The following is a 17,848-nucleotide window of genomic DNA, read 5'->3' on the forward strand; positions in this document are numbered from 1 at the left end:
TTGATATTTGGATTTTAATAGAACAGTGAATGTCCTACTGGTTTTAATAGAATAATGGAGAAAGTTTTTTTTAAAAAAAAATATCATACTTAATGATAATGCCAGCGTAAAACTTCCTTACTAAAACATACACCTTACGTTATGCATGCTCGGCATGATCTATTAAAATCCAAACCATCTCATGTTTTTTTTTTAGCTTGGACGAGCGTAGATGAAGCATGGTTCTGCAGGTATTCAATTTTAATTTTAAAGATTAAAAACATATTTTAGCTAATGATATATATAAAATAAATCCTTATAAATATTTAAAATTTTCTCAATTTTTGGTTAGTGCTCATGGTGAGCAAGCGAGTATTACATTATACTCAAGACAATACAATAGGTAAATGATTATGTCAGTCTCGACTTGAATACCTTTCACACCACAAAAGTGTAATAAAAAATGATTGGATTACATTGTTAGGAATATTCCTAATAATAAATTTGAAGATGATAGCTTTGCAATTTGTACCATATTTTAAAAATAATAAAGCCTCAAATATCATTACTTTTAATGAAGCATATAACAAATTAGAGCATGGCCGGGGGTAGATGCCCTCCGGTGGAGTTACTGGGAGGGGTGGGTGGGTGGATGGGTGGGATAATAGGAGTTATTTGTGCATAATTATCAAATTGTTAATTTCTTTATAAAGTTAGTTGCAAAGAAGGTTGAGATCACGTAGATAGATTGGGATTGAGGAAGATGATAAATAGACTTTCGAAGCTACATGATAAGGGCAAAACATCTTTAAAAAAAATTTAACAAATTTAAAAAGTCTAAGTTCGGAGTCTAATTTCAATTCTAAAGTTCACATAATATATTGAAAAACTAATGACTAGTAAAACCACTACACTTGGAGGGAGAATTTGAAATTAACTATTACTGGAGTGAAAAAGAGTCATACTGCTTAAACTAACAATAAAGAGGGAGGTTGGGTAGGAATCACATTGATCTCAATCTTCAACCACCTCACCGTCTTCTTCCTCATCGGCTTCCTCCTCCTCCTCCTCTCGAACTGCAACAAAAATAAGTAGTTAGAATCGTGTTCAGATAATCACTAGTAAACAATTTTACTTGCTCTTTTGGCACATCACCTGAACTAATGCTGAAGCATCTGTGATTAGTATCGTTGTAATCCTTGAGACATCCATCCAAGTCGAAGATCATAATGGTGAAAACCATGTTACCCACGTAGGTGAAATTAATGCAACACGAATCCAACAGCAAAATTGTGAGCTCGGGCGAATTGTTTCCAACCTTTGGTGAAAGATATGGTGTAACCTTCCCGCTTGATTTGAACGTGCCAAAACGTCCTTCGAGGGCTTCGAATGGTGAACAATTGGGGAGTACTATCTACTTGAGCAAGGTTCTCAGCAAATGATGAAGGGATAGACTGTGACAAAATAATTCAAACGTATATTGATTTCAACATGTCATTTAAGAAAAGGAGTGCAAACTGTTAAAGATTGGCATCTATCATGTATTTGTGTTGTATAGCATTTTTCATCCTTGTTCAAATAATTCCTTTTGAAAAATAATAAAAAAAATAAAATAATCAGTTCAGAAAACAAGAATACTAGTTTTTCCAGGAATCCAGGCAAGAGCTCCTTGATGAACTGAGGTCCAGCACAAGTCATTTCTTCTTGATTTGGATCAAAGCTTCGAACAACGGATGGTCCGTGAAAGAGACGAGCGAGGAAGAAAAGCTCTGAAACAAACGGTGTGGGGAAGAAAACACACACACATATATATATATATATATATATATATATATATATATATATATATATATATATATATATATATATATATATTCTGTCTAAACACATATGGTCGTCGGTATTTAATGTTTATACACGTCATTTTAAATTTCATCCGTTCAACAAATCAGGTGCGGCCTAGGGATGGCAACGGGGCGGGGCGGGGCCGGGTTTGCCATTCCCATCCCCGCCCTGTTTCCATTTTTTCGGGTTCGGGGATTCCCCGAACCCGAACCCACGGGTTCGGGGATTCCCCATCCCCGCCCCATTTCTAAATTAATTATTATTATTATTATTATTATTTAATAATAATTATTAATAATAATATTAATATTAATATCAATATCAATAATATTATTATTAATAATATTTTCAAAAATTTTAATATTAATATTAACACTATTATTAGTATTTTAAAAAAAAAAATCATATTATTATTTATTAATATTAATAATAATAATATTCGGGGCGGGTTCGGGGATGGGGATAGTATTCCCATACCCGCCCCAAACCCGCCCCATCCCCGAAAAATCGGAGATCCCCATCCCCATTTCGGGTTTTCCCCGCGAGGCCCCAAACCCGCGGGGAAAATTGCCATCCCTAGTGCGGCCTATATTATTGGATAGTGACAGTTGCAAACAGAAAAGGGTTTGATTTAAAAGTTTGATTAAAAAGGGTTTGATTTTTTTGTTTTGGGTAAAAGTTAATTTGATTTTAAAAAATATTATTTTTGTTGAATTTATTTAATTTAATATGTTTGATTATGATTTTAAATTATTGATCCTGTCCGAACGATGAGTAGATGGTCGCGGGAGACGTGGCGATCATTGATGACTGTGTAGATGTCGATGTGGCGTGACACTATGATGAACCTACGGCAAAGTCGGGCCGGGAAGGGGTTCCCGGCGACGACCCTCCGACGCTCAAGTCAGCTCCGGCAAGAGGCGATTTATGCAGAGTAACGAAAACGAAAAATGTAGCTACAATAGATGAGAATGCATATATACCTCTGTCGAAGCTCTGGGGTTCTTATATAGGACTTCTGGAGGGCGCGTGAATGCTTCTCGAGGCGTGCACGCTACTCAAAACATACCTCAAACTGGATGTGTCAGAAAAGCATGTCTGAGCTTTTTTCGAGCCGATCTCGAGCTAAGCTCGTTTAATTTTTAAACGAGCTTTTTTCGAACCGAGCTCGAGCTGAACTCGAACTATTTAATTTTATTACGAGCCGAGCTTGAGCTTAAGAACTAAAGCTCGAATCGAACACGAGCCGAGCTCGAGCTTAGGAATAACGAACAGAGCCCGAACTCGAGCCTCTTACTGTTCGGCTCAGTTCGGCTCGTTTACAACCCTATCTTTTAGTCACAAAGTAATAACTTTACTATTGCGCTAAGGCTCCTCTTCTAATTAAGAAAATACAAAAGGTTAATAAAAAATATATTTTTTTTAATAATTAATTATAAAAGAATAAAAATCAAAATAAACTAAAATTTATTTGAAAAAGTACATGTGTTATTTTCAAAAACTAACGCATGCTGATTCAAAATTAACACTATTTTATGATATTATTTTTTAAAAATTATCATCACTTTCCGACGTCAAAAGAATTAGTTGAGGCTTTTTATGTATAAAATATTTATATAATAAATTCATATTTAAGTATAAAGTTGGAAAAGTCCGCCTACTTATCATTAAAAAAATATATTCACAAACACTCGATTCGATATTAAAAAGTTAATTATTTTCTCCTGATCAATAATAAAATTCATATATATATATATATATATATATTCTTTTTCCAAATAAAGTACGAATATGTGTAATCTTCTAAATTTAGTTATTTTTTATATTTTTAATTAAGAAAATACAAAAAGTTAATAAAAAGTATAAATCTTTTAAAATAATTAATTATAAAATAATAAAAATTAAAATTTATTTGAAAAGCAGCTGTGTAATTTTCAAAAATTAAGGCATACTAATTCAAAATTAGCACTATTTAATGATATTGATTTTTAAAAATTATCATCACTTTCCGACATAAAAGAATTGGTTGAGGTTTTTTAATTATAAAATATTTATATAATAAATTCATATTTAATTATAAAAGTTGAAAAAATAAACATACTTATCATTAAAAATTTATATTCATAAACACTCCATTCTGATATAAAAAGTTAGTTATTTTATTCTGATCAACAATAAAAATTATGTATATATATACATATTCTTTTTTCAAATGAACACAATTTTTCTTTCAATCTATTATTGTTCCTCTTTCTTCATTTTTTTAATAGCACAATTAAATTGTTTGTATGAACTTCGCTGATAAAGATCAATGTAATTTAGTTTAGCATTGCAAATAAGATTGTGAAAGGAATGACTCTTCTAGACTAATGTAATGAGGTCACTTTTGTAGCAAAAGTGATCTCACTCAATCTAAGCATTTCTTATAATTTCGTCCATGAGATCAGTTTATAGTCGATCGTCGGATGACTAAAAGGTGTGAGGTTTTTTCTCCAAGGGCATGATGTGGTATTGTCTCACGTGACATGTGCGTAATGAAATGCTTTTGTAGTTGAAGAAGTGTTGTGTTTGAAGAATCAGGATAGAAATTATTGTTTCTATGGATATAGTCGAGTTGGTGCTTATATGATAGAGAAGTTAATAATTTTGATATCTCGGTTCTTAAATTTATTTATTGTAATAATAAAGAAGTTAATAAATGATGATATTCTTTTCATAAAAAGGGGAAAATTCATTTAAATCAATTTAGACTATAGCTAGGAGAAATAAATTTATGTCTTAGATTTGATTCACAACCAATAAAATGCAAATAAGAGTCCTCTTTAATTTAAAAACTAATATTATTGTTTTTAATAAAATCTTGGCTACGTTAATTACTTAATTTAGTTTGTTTGTAGCTTCTGTTATGACTGATGTTGTTGAAGGAATATGTTATTGGGTGCACATGTAGATCGTGTTCGCACATGAGTCAACTTGATTCAGTACAATTCGAACCCTGAATTTACATCCCCTGCGCACACACATAAAAAAGAAAGCTTCTAGTCGTGCATTAGTTCACAACATATATGTTTGTGAAACAATATAAATAAATTATCAAGACTTGAAACTTTCAATGTGGAACTAAAGTACCATGCACAATGAAACCTCCTTTTATACATTCCACCACTTTTCATTCACATTTTTCCAACAAAATTTTATTTTTATTTTTTGGAATTCACCAACAATCCTAAATCGAAATGGTCACATATAACTTTACTTATGTATAAACCCTCTAAAAGTTGTCGTTGCTATTCTGATGGTTGCAGCTTCGCCACGCTTAGGTGGCGACACTCCATGACTTCTACCTCTAACGAGGATTTAACGGCCCGATCTCTTATCAACCTCTATGTAGCTCTTGACTTCAAGAATATGATTCGGCCAAAGATTTCGAAGCTGACGGAGATCATGGAATCTTACTAGGATACAATTATTTTGGCTTTAATTAGATTTATAGCAGTTATGAAACCGCACATAACTGTTACAACACGTCTGACCAATTTAAAATTTAGATAAGAGAATTAGATGAAAAATAATAATATTAAACAATATTGAATAGTATGAGATGATTGAGTAAAATTAATTAATTGAACAGTGTCAAAAGGGCGTCCTTTTAGTGAAAACTAAAAAGTAAGATGTTCGTTCCATGTTTTAGTAAAAAAGAATATTATCTTTGTCCTAATTACTTGACTGCTAAATACATGAAAAATAAATGTAGAGTGTCCTTTTGATAGTTAAAAAAAAAATTAGACGTCATCTTTATTTTTACCCAGGCCAACAAGTAATTGCAATGAAGCATCAGATGTGTGAAAGAGTTCAACAAGAAGTTCGATAACTAGAGTCTCCGTGTAGAAGCATTGAGGCCAAATTTTAAGGATAATTTTATTATTGTCCAATTGTAGTATAAGGATTTTTTTTATTTAATAAATATATAATTTTCTAATTCAGATTACCCCGATAAACAAGTCCATTGCATCGATTCGCTGACGTAGACTCGCCGAAGTCAAGATTGGACGGACGACATAAAGCGGTTCGCAAGTAAAAATGCAGAAGGTGTGGGTCCCGTTGGTCAGCGTGCCCTCTACGCTTCCGCTTTTACCTGTTGTTTGAGAAGCAACCGAGCAGTCTTCAGCGTTGATTTTTCAGATGGCTCCCCGCGGCGATTCTCGGAGACAGAGGGAGGCGGAGGAAGAAACGTACGTGATCCTTCCCCTATTACCTAATTCTTTAGGAGATTTATTATTTTCTTCTGATTATTAATAAAAGTTGTGCGCAGACTTCCTTTTTAAATTAATTCAAACCATCTTTTTCTTTGTAGCTGTTGCTTCTTCTAACAAAGGTCCATGCAGTTTAATTTCGGAAGAAGATCGCAACACTGACACGAACTGCTCAAATAACAGGACCTTAGTGTTTTTACGAATGTTGTCGAAACATTTCATTTAAAAAATGTAACAGGACAGGAATTATTATTTTAAACGAATCTAACGAACACACGTTATATGATGACGTGGTATTGTCTTACCTAGCATGTACATTGGCGGAACTCTACTTAAGAGAGCGGAGCACCATTCTCTCGGGTAAGAAGTAATCGAGCGCAACTTCTTCCGCTCTTACCTTTCGCAGATTGCTCCCCACGACGCTTCCTGGAGACAGATTATGGAGAGGAAGAAAGGTACGCGATCATTCTCCTAATACCTAATTCATTTGGTGATTTATATTTTCTTCTGATTATTAATTGAAGTTGTGTGCAGACTTCCTTTCTAAATTAATTGAAATCACCTTATTCTTTGTAATTATTGCTTCTCCTAACAAAGGTCCATGTAGTTTGGTTTTGGAAGAAGATCGCAACACCGACACGAACTGCTCAAATGACAGGACCTTAGTGTTTTTACGAACGTTGTCGAAACATTTCGTTTAAAAATTGTAACAGGACAGGAATTATTATTTTAAGCGAATCTAACGAAGACACGCCATATGATGACGTGGTATTGTCTTACCTGGCATGTACATCGGCGGAACTCTACTTAAGAGAGCGAAGCACCATTCTCTCGGGTAAGAAGTAATCGAGCGAAACTTCTTCCGCTCTTACCTTTCTCAGATTGCTCCCCACGACGCTTCCTGGAGGCAGATTCCTGGAGAGGAAGAAAGGTACGCGAACCTTCTCCTAATACCTAATTCTTTTGATGATTTTTATTTTCTACAAATTATTAATAGAAGTTGTGCGCAGGCTTCCTTTCTAAATTAATTGAAACCACCTTTTTCTTTGTAACTGTTACTTCTCCTAACAAAGATCCATGCAGTTTAGTTTTGGAAGAAGATCGCAACACCGACACGAACTGCTCAAATGACAGGACCTTGGTGTTTTTACGAACGTTGTCGAAACATTTCGTTTAAAAAATGTAACAGGACAGGAATTATTATTTTAAGCGAATCTAACGAAGACACGTCATATGATGACGTGGTATTGTCTTACCTGGCATGTACATCGGCAGAACCCTACTTACGAGAGCGGAACACCATTCTCTCGGGTAAAAAGTAATCGAGCCAACTTCTTCCACTCTTACCTTTCTCTGATTGCTCCCCGAGGCGTTTCTTGGAGGCAGATTCCTGGAGAGGAAGAAAGGTACGCGAACCTTCTCCTAATACCTAATTCTTTTGCTGATTTTTATTTTCTTTTGATTATTAATAGAAGTTGTGTGCAGGCTTCCTTTCTAAATTAATTGAAACCACCTTTTTCTTTGTAATTGTTGCTTCTCCTAACAAAGCTCCATGCAGTTTAGTTTTGGAAAAAGATCGCAACACCGACACGAACTGCTCAAATGACAGGACCTTAGTGTTTTTACGAATGTTGTCGAAACATTTCGTTTAAAAAATGTAACATGATAGGAATTATTATTTTAAGCGAATCTAACGAAGACACGTCATATGATGACGTGGTATTGTCTTACCTGGCATGTACATTGGCGGAACACTACTTTAGAGAGCGGAGCACCATTCTTTCGGGTAATAAATAATCGAGCTCAACTCTTACGCTCTTACCTTTCTCAGATTGCTCCCCGCGGCGCTTCCTGGAGGCAGATTCCTGGAGAGAAAGAAAGGTACGCGATCCTTCTCCTAATACCTAATTCTTTTGGTGATTTTTATTTTCTTCTGATTATTAATAGAAGTTGTGCGCAGACTTTCTTTCTAAATTAATTGAAACCATATTTTTCTTTGTAGCTGTTGCTTCTCCTAACAAAGGTCCATGCAGTTTAGTTTCGGAAGAAGATCGCAACACCGACACGAACTGCTTAAATGATAGAACCTTAGTGTTTTTACGAACGTTGTCGAATCATTTCGTTTAAAAAATGTAACAGGACAGAAATTATTTTTTTAAGCGAATCTAACGAAGACACATCATATGATGACATGGTATTGTCTTACCTTGCATGTACATCGTTGGAACTCTACTTAAGAGAGCGGAGCACCATTCTCTCGGGTAAGAAGTAATCGAGCGAAACTTCTTCTGCTCTTACCCTTCTCAGATTGCTCCCCGCGGCGCTTCCTGGAGGCAGATTTCTGGAGAGGAAGAATGGTACGCAATCCTTTTCCTTATACCTAATTCTTTTGGTGATTTTTTTTTCTTCTGATTATTGATAGAAGTTGTGCGCAGGCTTCCTTTCTAAATTAATTAAACCACCTTTTTCTATGTAGTTGTTGCTTCTCCTAACAAAGGTCCATGCAGTTTAGTTTCGGAAGAAGATCGCAACACCGACACGAACTCCTCAAATGACAGGACCTTAGTGTTTTTACGAACGTTGTCGAAACATTTCGTTTAAAAAATGTAACAGGACAGGAATTATTATTTTAAGCGAATCTAACAATGACACGTCATATGATGACGTGATATTGTCATACCTGGCATGTACAACGGCGGAACTCTACTTAAAAGAGCGGAGCACCATTCTCTCGGGTAAGAAGTAATCGAGCGCAACTTCTTCCGCTCTTACCTTTCTCAGATTGCTCCCCGCGACGCTTCCTAGAGGCAGATTCCTGGAGAGGAAGAAAGGTACGCGATCCTTCTCCTAATACCTAATTCTTTTGGTGATTTTTATTTTCTTCTGATTATTAATAGAAGTTGTGCGCAGGCTTCTTTTCTAAATTAATTGAAACCACCTTTTTCTATGTAACTGTTACTTCTTCTAACAAAGGTCCATGCCGTTTAGTTTTGGAAGAAGATCGCAACACCGACATGAACTGCTCAAATGATAGGACCTTAGTGTTTTTAGGAACTTTGTCAGAATATTTCGTTTAAAAACTGTAACATGATAGGAATTATTATTTTAAGTGAATCAAACGAACACACGTCATATGATGACGTGGTATTGTCTTACCTTGCATGTTCATCGGCGGAACTATACTTAAGAGAGCGGAGCACCATTCTCTCGGGTAAAAAGTAATCGAGCGCGACTTCTTCCGCTCTTACCTTTCTCAGATTGCTCCCCGCGGCGCTTCTTGGAGGCAGATTCCTGGAGAGGAAGAAAGGTACGCGATCCTTCTCCTAATAACTAATTCTTTAGGTGATTTTTATTTTCTTCTGATTATTAATAGAAGTTGTGCGCAGGCTTCCTTTCTAAATTAATTGAAACCACCTTTTTCTTTGTAGCTGTTGCTTCTCCTAACAAAGGTCCATGCAGTTTAGTTTCGGAAGAAGATCGCAATACCAACACGAACTACTCAAATGACAGGACCTTAGTGTTTTTTTGAACGTTGTCAAAACATTTCGTTTAAAAAATGTAACAGGACAGGAATTATTATTTTAAGTGAATCTAACGAAGACACGTCATATGATGACGTGGTATTGTCTTACCTGATATGTACATCAGTGGAACTCTACTTTAGAGAGAGGAGCACCATTCTCTCGGTTAAGAAGTAATCGAGCGCAACTTCTTCCGCTCTTACCTTTCTCAGATTGATCTCCGTGACACTTCCTGGAGGCAGATTCCTCGATAGGAAGAAAGGTACGCGAACCTTCTCCTAATACCTAATTCTTTTGGTGATTTTTATTTTCTTCTTATTATTAATAGAAGTTGTGCGCAGGCTTCCTTTCTAAATTAATTGAAACCACTTTTTTCTTTGTACCTGTTACTTCTTCTAACAAAGGTCCATACCATTTAGTTTTGGAAGAAGATCGCAACACCGACACAAACTGCTCAAATGACAGGACCTTAGTGTTTTTACGAACGTTGTCGAAACATTTCATTTAAAAAATGTAACAGGACACGAATTATTATTTTAAGCGAATCTAACGAAGACACGTCATATGATGACGTGGTATTGTCTTACCTAGCATGTACATCGGCGGAACTCTACTTAAGAGAGCGGAGCACCATTCTCTCGGGTAAGAGGTAATCGAGCACAACATCTTCCGCTCTTACCTTTCTCAGATTGCTCCCCGCAGCGCTTCCTGGAGGCAGATTCCTGGAGAGGAAGAAACGTACGCGAACCTTCTCCTAATACCTAATTCTTTTGTTGATTTTAATTTTCTTCTGATTATTATTAGAAGTTGTGCGCAGGCTTCCTTTCTAAATTAATAGAAACCACCTATTTCATTGTAACTGTTGCTTCTCCTAACAAAGGTCCATGCAGTTTAGTTTTGTAAGAAAATCGCAACACCGACATGAACTGCCCAAATGACAGGACCTTAGTGTATTTATGAACGTTGTTGAAACATTTCGTTTAAAAAATGTAACATGAAAGGAATTATTATTTTAAGCAAATCTAACGAAGAGACGTCATATGATAACGTGGTATTGTCTTTCCTGTCATGTACATCGGCGGAACTCTACTTAAGAGAGCGGAGCACCATTCTCTCGGATAAGAAGTAACCGAGCGCGACTTCCTCCGCTCTTACCATTCTCAGATTGCTCCCTGCGGCGCTTCCTGGAGGCAGATTCCTGGAGAGGAATAATGGTATGCGATCCTTCTTCTAATACCTAATTATTTTGGTGATTTTTATTTTCTTCTGATTATTAATAGAAGTTGTGCGCAGGCTTTCTTTCTAAATTAATTGAAACCACCTTTTTCTTTGTGGCTGTTGCTTCTCCTAACAAAGGTCCATGCAGTATAGTATCGGAAGAAGATCGCAACACCGACACGAACTGCTCAAATGTATTTTAGTTTTGGAAGAAGATCGGAACACCGACACGAACTACTCAAATGATAGAACCTTAGTGTTTTTACGAACGTTGTCGAAACATTTCGTTTAAAAAATGTAACAGGACAGGAATTATTATTTTAAGCGAATCTAATGAAGACACGTCATATGAAGACGTGGTATTGTCTTACCTGGAATGTACATCGGCGAAACTCTACTTAATAGAGCGGAGCACCATTCTCTCAGGTAAGAAGTAATCGAGCGCGACTTCTTCCGCTCTTACCTTTCTCAGATTGCCCCCCGCGGCGCTTCTTGGAGGCAGATTCCTGGAGAGGAAGAAAGGTATGTGATCCTTCTCCTAATACCTAATTCTTTTGGTGATTTTTATTTTCTTCTTATTATTAATAGAAGTTGTGCGCAGGCTTCCTTTCTTAATTAATTGAAACCATCTTTTTCTTTGTAGCTGTTGATTCTCCTAAAAAAGGTCCATGCAGTTTAGTTTCAGAAGAAGATCGCAACACCGACACGAACTGCTCAAATGATAGAACCTTAGTGTTTTTACGAACGTTGTCGAAACATTTCGTTTAAAAAATGTAACAGGACATGAATTATTATTTTAAGCGAATCTAATGAAGACACGTCATATGATGACATGGTATTGTCTTACCTGGCATGTACATCGTCGGAACTCTACTTAAGAGAGCGGAGCACCATTCTCTCGGGTAAGAAGTAATCGAGCAAAACTTCTTCAGCTCTTACCCTTCTCAGATTGCTCCCCGCGGTGCTTCCTGGAGGCAGATTCCTGGAGAGGAAGAAAGGTACGCGATCCTTCTCCTAATACCTAATTCTTTTGGTGATTTTTATTTTCTTCTGATTATTGATAGAAGTTGTGCGCAGGCTTCCTTTCTAAATTAATTGAAACCACCTTTTTCTTTGTAGCTGTTGCTTCTCCTAACAATGGTCCATGCAGTTTAGTCTTGGAAGAAGATCGCAACACCGACACGAGCTGCTCAAATGACAGGACCTTCATGTTTTTACGAACGTTGTCGAAACATTTCGTTTAAAAAATGTAACAGGACAGGAATTATTATTTTAAGCGAATCTAACGAAGACACGTCATATGATGACGTGATATTGTCTTACCTGGCATGTTCAACGGCGGAACCCTACTTAAGAGAGCGGAGCACCATTCTCTCGGGTAAGAAGTAATCGAGCGCAACTTCTTCCGCTCTTACCTTTCTCAGATTGCTCCCCGTGGCGCTTCCTGGAGGCAGATTCCTGGAGAGGAAGAAAGGTACGCGATCCTTCTCCGAAAACCTAATTCTTTTGGTGATTTTTATTTTCTTCTGATTATTAATAGAAGTTGTGCGCAGACTTCTTTTCTAAATTAATTGAAACCACCTTTTTCTTTGTAGCTGTTGCTTCTACTAACAAAGGTCCATGCCGTTTAGTTTTGGAAGAAGATCGTAACACCGACATGAACTGCTCAAATGATAGGATCTTAGTGTTTTTACGAACGTTGTCGAAACATTTCGTTTAAAAAATGTAACATGATAGGAATTATTATTTTAAGCAAATCTAACGAAGACACGTCATATGATGACGTGGTATTGTCTTTCCTGGAATGTACATCGGCGGAACTCTACTTAAGAAAGCGGAGCACCATTCTCTCGGGTAAGAAGTAATCGAGCGCGACTTCTTCCGCTCTTACCTTTCTCAGATTGCTTCCCGTGGCGCTTCCTGGTGGCAGATTCCTGGAGAGGAAGAAAGGTACGCGATCTTTCTCCTAATACCTAACTCTCTGGGTGATTTTTATTTTCTTCTGATTATTAATATAAGTTTTGTGCATGCTTCCTTTCTAAATTAATTGAACCCATCTTTTTCCTTGTAGTTGTTGCTTCTCCTAACAAAGGTTCATACAGTTTAGTTTCGGAAGATGATCGCAACACCGACACGAACTGCTCAAATCACAGGACCTTAGTTTTTTTACGAACGTTATCGAATCATTTCGTTTAAAAAATGTAACAGGACAGGAATTATTATTTTAAGCGAATCTAACGAAGACACGTCATATGATGACGTGGTATTGTCTTACCTGTTATGTACATCGGTGGAACTCTACTTTAGAGAGAGGAGCACCATTCTCTCGGGTAAGAAGTAATCGAGCGCAACTTATTCCGCTCTTACCTTTCTCAGATTGATCTCCGCGAAGCTTCCTGGAGACAGATTCTTGGAGAGGAAGAAAGGTACGCGATCGTTCTCCTAATATCTAATTCTTTTGGTGATTTTTATTTTCTTCTGATTATTAATTGAAGTTGTGCGCAGACTTCCTTTCTTAATTAATTGAAACCACTTTTTTCTTTGTAGCTGTTGCTTCTCCTAACAAAGGTCCATGCAGTTTAGTTTCGGAAGAAGATCGCAACACCGACACGAACTGCTCAGATGACAAGACCTTAGTGTTTTTACGAACGTTGTAGAAATATTTCGTTTAAAAAATGTATCAGGACAGGAATTATTATTTTAAGCGAATCTAACGAAGACACGTCATATGATGACGCGGTATTGTCTTACCTGGCAAGTACATCGGCGGAACTCTACTTAAGAGAGCGGAGCACCATTCTCTCGGGTAAGAAGTAATCGAACGAAACTTCTTTTGCTCTAACCCTTCTCAGAATCCTCCACGCGGCGCTTCCTGTAGGCAGATTCCTGGAGAGGAAGAAAGGTACGCAATCCTTCTCCTAATATCTAATTCTTTTGGTGATTTTTATTTTCTTCTGATTACTGATAGAAGTTGTGCGCAGGCTTCCTTTCTAAATTAATTGAGACCACCTTTTTCTTTGTAGCTGTTGCTTCTCCTAACAAAGGTCCATGCAGTTTAGTTTCGGAAGAAGATTGCAACACCGACATGAACTTCTCAAATGACATGACCTTAGTGTTTTTACGAACGTTGTCGAAACATTTCGTTTAAAAAATGTAACAGGACAGGAATTATTATTTTAAGCGAATCTAACGAAGACACGTCATATGATGACGTGGTATTGTCTTACCTGACATGTACATCGGCGGAACTCTACTTAAGAGAGCAGAGCACCATTCTCTCAGGTAAGAAGTAATCGAGCGCAACTTCTTCCGCTCTTACCCTTCTCAGATTGCTCCCCGCGGCGCTTACTAGAGGCAGATTCCTAGAGAGGAAGAAAGGTACGCGATCCTTCTCCTAATATCTACTTCTTTTGGAGATTTTTCTTTTCTTCTGATTATTAATAGAAGTTGTGCGCAGGCTTCCTTTCTAAATTAATTGAAACCACCTTTTTCTTTGTAGTTGTTGCTTTTCTTAACAAAGGCCAATGCATTTTAGTTTCGGAAGAAGATCGCAACACCGACACGAACTACTCAAATGATAGAACCTTAGTGTTTTTACGACCGTTGTCGAAACATTTCGTTTAAAAAATGTAACAGGACAGGAATTATTATTTTAAGTGAATCTAACGAAGACACGTCATATGATGACGTGGTATTGTCTTACCTGGCATGTACATCGGCGGAACTCTTCTTAATAGAGCGGAGCACCATTCTCTCAGGTAAGAAGTAATCGAGCGCAACTTCTTCCGCTCTTACCTTTCTCAGATTGCCCCCCGCGGCGCTTCTTGGAGGCAGATTCCTGGAGAGGAAGAAAGGTACGCGATCCTTCTCCTAATACCTAATTATTTTGGTGATTTTTATTTTCTTCTGATTATTAATAGAAGTTGTGCGCAAGCTTCCTTTCTAAATTAATTGAAACCATCTTTTTCTTTGTAGCTGTTGCTTCTCCTAAGAAAAGGTCCATGCAGTTTAGTTTCAGAAGAAGACCACAACACCGACACGAACTGCTCAAATGATAGAACCTTAATGTTTTTACAAACGTTGTTGAAACATTTCGTTTAAAAAATGTAACAGGACATGAACTATTATTTTAAGCGAATCTAACGAAGACACGTCATATGATTACATGGTATTGTCTTACCTGGCATGTACATCGTCGGAACTCTACTTAAGAGAGCGGAGCACCATTCTCTAGGGTAAGAAGTAATCGAGCGAAACTTCTTCTGCTCTTACCCTTCTCAGATTGCTCCCCGCGTCGCTTCCTGAAGGCAGATTTCTGGAGAGGTAGAAAGGTACGCGATCCTTCTCCAAATACCTAATTCTATTGGTGATTTTTATTTTCTTCTTCTGATTATTGATAGAAGTTGTGCGCAGGCTTCCTTTCTAAATTAATTGAAACCACCTTTTTCTTTGTAGCTGTTGCTTCTCCTAACAATTGTCCATGCAGTTTAGTTTTGGAAGAAAATCGCAACACCGACACGAACTGCTCAAATGACAGGACCTTCGTGTTTTCACGAACGTTGTCGAAATATTTCGGTTAAAAAATGTCACAGGACAGGAATTATTATTTTAAGCGAATCTAACGAAGACACGTCATATGATGACGTGATATAGTCTTACCTGGCATGTACAACGGCAGAACCCTACTTAAGAGATCGGAGCACCATTCTCTCGGGTAAGAAGTAATCGAGCGCAAGTTCTTCCGCTCTTACCTTTCTCAGATTGCTCCCCGTAGCGCTTCCTGGAGGCAGATTCCTGGAGAGGAAGAAAGGTACGCGATCCTTCTCCTAATACCTAATTCTTTTGGTGATTTTTATTTTCCTCTGATTATTAATAGAAGTTGTGCGCAGGCTTCCTTTATAAATTTATTGAAACCATCTTTTTCTTTGTAGCTGTTGCTTCTCCTAACAAAGGTCCATGCATTTTAGTTTTGGAAGAAGATCGCAACACCGACACGAACTACTCAACTGATAGAAACTTAGTGTTTATACGAACGTTGTCGAAACATTTCGTTTAAAAAATGTAACAGGACAGGAATTATTATTTTAAGCGAATCTAACGAAGACACGTTATAGGATGACATGGTATTGTCTTTCCTGGCATGTTCAACGGCGGAACCCTACTTAAGAGAGCGGAGCACCATTCTCTCGGGTAAGAAGTAATCGAGCGCAACTTCTTCCGCTCTTACCTTTCTCAGATTGCTCCCCGTGGCGCTTCCTGGAGGCAGATTCCTGGAGAGGAAGAAAGGTACGCGATCCTTCTCCTAAAACATAATTCTTTTGGTGATTTTTATTTTCTTCTGATTATTAATAGAAGTTGTGCGCAGACTTCTTTTCTAAATTAATTGAAACCACCTTTTTCTTTGTTGCTGTTGCTTCTCCTAACAAAGGTCCATGCCGTTTAGTTTTGGAAGAAGATAGCAACACCGACTTGAACTGCTCAAATGATAGGATCTTAGTGTTTTTACGAACGTTGTCGAAACATTTCATTTAAAAAATGTAACATGATAGGAATTATTATTTTAAGCAAATCTAACGAAGACACGTCATATGATGACGTGGTATTGTCTTTCCTGGCATGTAGATCGGCGGAACTCTACTTAAGAGAGCGGAGCACCATTCTCTCGGGTAAGAAGTAATCGAGCGCGACTTCTTCCGCTCTTACCTTTCTCAGATTGCTTCCCGCGACGCTTCCTGGTGGCAGATTCCTGGAGAGGAAGAAAGGTACGCGATCTTTCTCCTAATACCTAACTCTTTTGGTGATTTTTATTTTCTTCTGATTATTAATATAAGTTTTGTGCATGCTTCCTTTCTAAATTAATTGAACCCATCTTTTTCCTTGTAGTTGTTGCTTCTCCTAACAAAGGTTCATACAGTTTAGTTTCGGAAGATGATCGCAACACCGACACGAACTGCTCAAATCACAAGACCTTAGTTTTTTTACGAACGTTATCGAATCATTTCGTTTAAAAAATGTAACAGGATAGAAATTATTATTTTAAGCGAATCTAACGAAGACACGTCATATGATGACGTGGTATTGTCTTACCTGGTATGTACATCAGTGGAACTCTACTTTAGAGAGAGGAGCACCATTCTCTCGGGTAAGAAGTAATCGAGTGCAACTTATTCCGCTCTTACCTTTCTCAGATTGATCTCCGCGAAGCTTCCTGGAGACAGATTCTTGGAGAGGAAGAAAGGTACGCGATCGTTCTCCTAATACCTAATTCTTTTGGTGATTTTTATTTTCTTCTGATTATTAATTGAAGTTGTGCGCAGACTTCCTTTCTTAATTAATTGAAACCACTTTTTTCTTTGTAGCTGTTGCTTCTCCTAACAAAGGTCCATGTAGTTTAGTTTCGGAAGAAGATCGCAACACCGACACGAACTGCTCAGATGACCAGACCTTAGTGTTTTTACGAACGTTGTAGAAATATTTCGTTTAAAAAATGTAACAGGACAGGAATTATTATTTTAAGCGAATCTAACGAAGACACGTCATATGATGACGCGGTATTGTCTTACCTGGCAAGTACATCGGTGGAACTCTACTTAAGAGAGCGGAGCACCATTCTCTCGGGTAAGAAGTAATCGAACGAAACTTCTTTTGCTCTAACCCTTCTCAGAATCCTCCACGCGGCGCTTCCTGGAGAGGAAGAAAGGTACGCAATCCTTCTCCTAATATCTAATTCTTTTGGTGATTTTTATTTTCTTCTGATTATTGATAGAAGTTGTGCGCAGGCTTCCTTTCTAAATTAATTGAGACCACCTTTTTCTTTGTAGCTGTTGCTTCTCCTAACAAAGGTCCATGCAGTTTAGTTTCGGAAGAAGATTGCAACACCGATAATAACTTCTCAAATGACATGACCTTAATGTTTTTACGAACGTTGTCGAAACATTTCGTTTAAAAAATGTAACAGGACAGGAATTATTATTTTAAGCAAATCTAACAAAGACACGTCATATGATGACGTGGTATTGTCTTACCTGACAT

Source organism: Zingiber officinale, chromosome 8A, assembly GCF_018446385.1.
Source record: "Zingiber officinale cultivar Zhangliang chromosome 8A, Zo_v1.1, whole genome shotgun sequence".
NCBI lineage: Eukaryota > Viridiplantae > Streptophyta > Magnoliopsida > Zingiberales > Zingiberaceae > Zingiber > Zingiber officinale.